The 5,209-nt window shown below is 46.9% G+C and overlaps 1 non-coding gene across 1 annotated transcript; it reads right to left on the minus strand.

Moving 5' to 3' along the window:
- Window positions 1–607: 607 nt before the first annotated feature.
- LOC140632842 (U6 spliceosomal RNA) lies at window positions 608–714 on the minus strand. Its single transcript, XR_012030510.1, has one exon. It is a non-coding gene; the product is annotated as a U6 spliceosomal RNA (small nuclear RNA).
- Window positions 715–5,209: the final 4,495 nt, after the last annotated feature.

Consider the following 5,209-nt stretch of genomic DNA (forward strand, 5'->3'; position numbering starts at 1 on the left):
CTTTATATATTTTGGATACTAATCCTTTATCAAATATGTCATTTGCAAATATCTTCTTCCATTCAGTAGGTTGCCTTTTAGTTTTGTTCATTGTTTCCTTCATAGCGCAGAAGCTTTTTACTTTGATGTAGTTCCAATAGTTTATTTTTGCTTTTATTTCCCTTACCCCAGGAGACATATGTAGAGAAATGTTGCTGCAGCTGATGTCAGACAGATTACTGCCTATGCTCTCTTCTAAGATTTTCATAGTTTCAGGTTTTTAGGACTTTCATCCATTTTGAGTTCCTTTTTTGTGTATGGTGTAAAAAAGTGGTTCCGTTTCATTCTTTTGCATGTAGCTGATCAGTTTTCCCCAAACCAATTTTTGAAGAGACTGTCTTTTTCCGACTGGATATTCTTCTCTGCTTTGTCAGAGATTAACTGACCTTATAATTGTGAGTTTATATCTGGGTTCTCTATCCTGTACCATTGATATATGTGTCTATTTTTGTGCCACTACCATACTGTTTTGGTTACTATAGCTTTGTAATATAACTTGAAGTCTGGAATTGTGATACCTCCAGCTTTGCTTTTCTTTTTCCAAATTCTTTGGCTATTCAGGGGCTTTAAAAATATGGAATGTTTCATGAATTTGCATATCATCCTTGTGCAGGGGTCAAGCTGATCTTCTCTGTATCATTCCAACTTTAATATATGTGCTGCCAAAGTGAGCACTAAATTTTTGGCTTTTTTTTTTTAATTTCAAGTTATTTAAGTTCAAGTTAGTTATCATATATGGTAGAATTGGTTTCAGGTGTAGAATTTAGTGATTCATCACTTACATACAACATCCGGCACTCATCACAACAAGTACCCTCCTTAATACCCATCACCCATTTAACCCATCCTCTGCCCCAAAATATCAAATCTGCCATGCTGAGCCCTTAGGACCTCATGGCAGCAGTCATCTGCAGCCAAGCACTAGCATCTCTTTAACACAAGGCATGTACTCACCAGTTTGCCTGTTCCCATTCCCATCCCTCCCTGTGGTTACATTCTACTCACTTAATTCACTTCTTGTCCAGCCCCGGCAGGTATTGAGTTTTTGACTCCTGATCTACACTATGTGCCAAAAAATCTGCTTTTTCCAGTGACAACAAAAATACTAAGAGTCTTCATTGGACTAGCCCCATCAACTTCTTCCATTTTATAGCATCTCCTTTGCAGCTCCCTCCCTCAATGCACTGATATCCATGCACTGGTTGCTGGTTATCCCTTCCCTGCAAGGATTGCCAGCCTGACCCCAGAAGGCCAGGCCATGGGCATAGCTTCTTTTGAGACAGCTCCATGAAGCCTTCCCCAACTCCCAGAATCCCTCTGTTGCACACACAGAATCACATTGCCATTTAGTTGAATTGTACAGATTAAGAAATGTACATTGTACAGATTAAGAAATGGAAAATTCTAGCATCTCTGTAAGACAGGGCATGCACTCACCAGTTTGCACTCAAGAATTGCATGGAATGAAAACTGTGTAAAACTGTGACTGGAGCTCAGGCAACATGGACATGGGAATTTCTTGCCAAACCACGTGCTATTCATGAGGCTCTTGCCTCAGCGCCCCTCACATCTCCACCGCAGGGCATAGTGCCACACGCATAATGAGGGCTCTCCCACGGACTGATTGGTTGAATACTCACTCGGTGCTCCTGGCCAAGCAGTTCTCTCTGTTGAACAAATTACCTTTATACATTGCAGTCTCTAGAGCTGAGATGAGGGGGAGCTCACCATAATCTTCAAATCATTTAGCAATGTCTTAGAACCACTGGCCATGATACAAGGATCTAAGAAAAATGTCCCCTGTTGGAATGTGGAAAGAAAGGTGGGGGAAAGCAGGAATTCTGAGGCACTGTGATAGGGATTTTAGTTTTGTTTTCTGCTTGTTTTTATAAATAAAGTTTTATTGGAATGCAACCATACTCTGGTACGTCTTTGAATGGGTCCACTCACGCTATGTGGCAGGGTTGAATAGTTGAAGCCGAAACTGTATGGTCTGCTGATCCTAAAATATTTACTGTCTGGCTCTTTATAGAAAAAGTTTTCTGAACCTTGATGTAAACCATTCATCAGCCCTCAGGGGTGAATGTTATTATCCTCACTTAACCAAAGGGGAACTGGAATCAGAGAGGGTAGTGTGGCTTTCTCCATCTTGCCACCCAAAGTGTGGTAGGACGGAACACAAGTATTTGATTCCAAAACCCATCGTCATTTGACCGGATGCCCATGGAATAAAGTCCAAATTTCCTAGCAGGGATCAAACTCACTCATCCAACTTTATTCTTTCGTGTGCCTGTCGGGGCAGCAACTTTGAACTCCTTGCTGGCTTCCAAATACACTGTGCAACATTCTGCATCTGCATCTTTGTAAACAATATTTCTTTTCACCAAATCCCCGACCTCTCTCTTTGTAAGTGAAATCCCTTCGTGATGCATTGCAAATCTTACCTCCTCTGTGGAACCTGCTCTTTGTCAGACGGTTAATAAGACCAAGAGCCAACATTATTAGTATTTTCTTTGAGCTGTGGTCTAGGCTGGCCGCTCTGCTGTATGTTCTATGTCATCTTTTTATGGCAACCCTACAAGGTAGGCACCAGTAGTCTCATTCTCAAGGGGCACACACAGGTTGGGAGAGGTTAAGTGACTTGGCCAGGGTTCCAGAGCTAGTGAGATCTGGACCTGGGATTTGGTCCAGGTCTTTCTGATGTTCAAGTTCAGCTGTTATGACCACACTATATACAGCATCCGTTGTCTGCTCTCATGTTTTCTCCTACAGGCCTGGCTTGAGAGCATTTGCTTAGCCTAGGCTGACAACGGCTATCTCCTGGAGGCTGGGAACTCTTGGGTGGCAGCGACACGCCCCTTTACGACTGTAACCTGGCACGTGGAGGTGTCTCAGTAACTATTTGCCACCTCTCATTTCCGCTGGCCTGGGGGCCTTCCCTGCACCTCCCCACACCTAGGCTGGCTGGGGCCCCTCTTCTGAGATCCCCGATCACAGTGTGCTGCAGTGGGCTGGGAGCCACGAGAAGGCGGGGCTTGTGCCCCGTCTACGCCCCAGCTCCTGTCACATAAAATGCACCATGAAGTGTGCCGACTGATCACATGATAATGACAGCATCTTGTCTTTACCATGCCAACCCTGAACCTCATTTTATTGTTCTTCCATAGTATTTCAACAGCACTTGGCAATTTGGGGAGACAAGATTTCCCCATTTCCTTTCTGTTGGTGCCACCATATCTCTCCTCTGAGTGGACTGCATGCGGTAGACAACCCAGGCTCATTCCCTCACACTTACATTTTACTTTCCTCGCTTGGTATGTGTTTCTTTATTAACATTTGAAAAAGGTTCTTGGTTCATCCATAATTAAGTAAAAGTTCATAGCTGTGAATAAAAGACTGGTCAAAAGTAGCAACACCAAAAGGAGTCCTTTTTTTCCCCCAAAGCCTGCCTTCCTCTAGGAAACCCCCCAGTTCTGAGCAGTGATGTGAATCCACACATCCGTATGGGCTTACTCAGACTCAAGAAAGGGAAACGTGTTGAACTATCATCACTCACTGATAAATAATAACAGCAGCAACAATAACATCCTGACTGCGGTCAGTCGGCACACTTCATGGTGCATTTTATGTGACGGGAGCTGGGGCGTAGACGGGCCGCGAGCCCCGCCTTCTCGTGGCTCCCAGCCCACTGCAGCACACTGTGATCGGGGATCAGGAGAGGGGCCCCAGCCAGCCTTGGTGTGGGGAGGTGCAGGGAAGGCCCCCAGGCCAGCGGAGAGGAGCGGTGGCAGCCCCGGGCCCCCGGCGCTAGCTGGAGCTTGGTGCATTGCTATGTCTGCGATGAGTGACAGAGTGAGGAGCATCTGAACGCAGAGGCCGGCTGCCAACCTGCTCTCTGAGTGCAGAGGAATGGTGGGGAGGGGGTTCTCTCTGAGGCGCACCCACCTACTCCCAGGTCCCCACAGGGGAACTGAAGACCACAGAGAGGTGGGATGGTGCACACCAGCCCTGCCAGCCCCTGTTTCCACCCATCTCACATCCCTTCTCTGACACCCACATCACTGACCGAGTCAGAGAAGATCATTCTTTCCTGGGACTAGACAAATGAACGGTATAAAGAATCCATAAAGAATCCACTGGCTTCTGTTGCCTTGCATTTTATTTATTTATTTATTTATTTATTTATTTATTTATTTATGCATTCATTCATTCATTCATTCATTCATTCATGAGAGGCACACAGAGAGAGAGGCAGAGACACAGGCAGAGGGAGAAACAGGCTCCCTGCAGGGAGCCTGATGTGGGACTTGATCCCAGGACCCCGGGATCATGACCTGAGCCAAAGGCAGACACTCAACCACTGAGCCACCTGGGGGCCCCTGTTGCCTTGCATTCTAACGAAGGTTCCAGAAAACAGTTACATAAGGGATGTATCTGAGTGGCTCTCTGGAAGGGTATGGAATTATCTACCAGCTTGACAAATGATCCGTCCCATCAAAGTTCTGGAGGAGAGCGGCCGTGTGCTGCACTAGCCATCTCAGTTGGGCTTTGCCTGCCAGAGACTCCTCCAGGAGGCTGGAAGGAACCGGAGGATCCAAGGTAGAGTCAGGGTCTCAGCCGCAGGTCCTGGGAGAGCTGCGTGACTGTCAGCGTTGCCGCCATCTACAGCAGCCCTGGAACAACCCTAGGAGGAGCTAGGGAACTTCTCCTCTTTTTCTCATCTTGGTTTGTTGCTACTTTGCAGTGAGACCAGAGGCAAGGGGCGTTCAGCCTGGGCTGTGTCCCCACTGCCCCGGCTCCCTCCCAGAGTATAGGGGGACACCGGGTTCACGCACATGGCCATGTTTTGAACGGTTTCTAAGAGCCCTAAGTGTGTGCTATGGATCCGTTGCCTCGTGTTCCAGGAGAGTGGGAAGGGGTGTAATCACCGGGGTCTGGGCTGGGTCCCAGCTGATGCATAATCCTGTCTCTGACATCTCTCTGTGGGTTTCCCCTCGGTTTTGAGGATCAGGGTGGGGGGACGCCAAGTGTTTCTTGTTTGGTATTCCTGGTCCCAGTGATAACAGAAGTTGTGAATTATGGACGCAGCAGCAAATGTTTTTAATCTCCCAAGAAACAAAATCAGTGTGTTTTCTGCACCCGGGGCCGAAGCAAGGGAGCAAGCAGACAG

Source organism: Canis lupus, chromosome 4, assembly GCF_048164855.1.
Source record: "Canis lupus baileyi chromosome 4, mCanLup2.hap1, whole genome shotgun sequence".
Taxonomy (NCBI): Eukaryota; Metazoa; Chordata; class Mammalia; order Carnivora; family Canidae; genus Canis; species Canis lupus.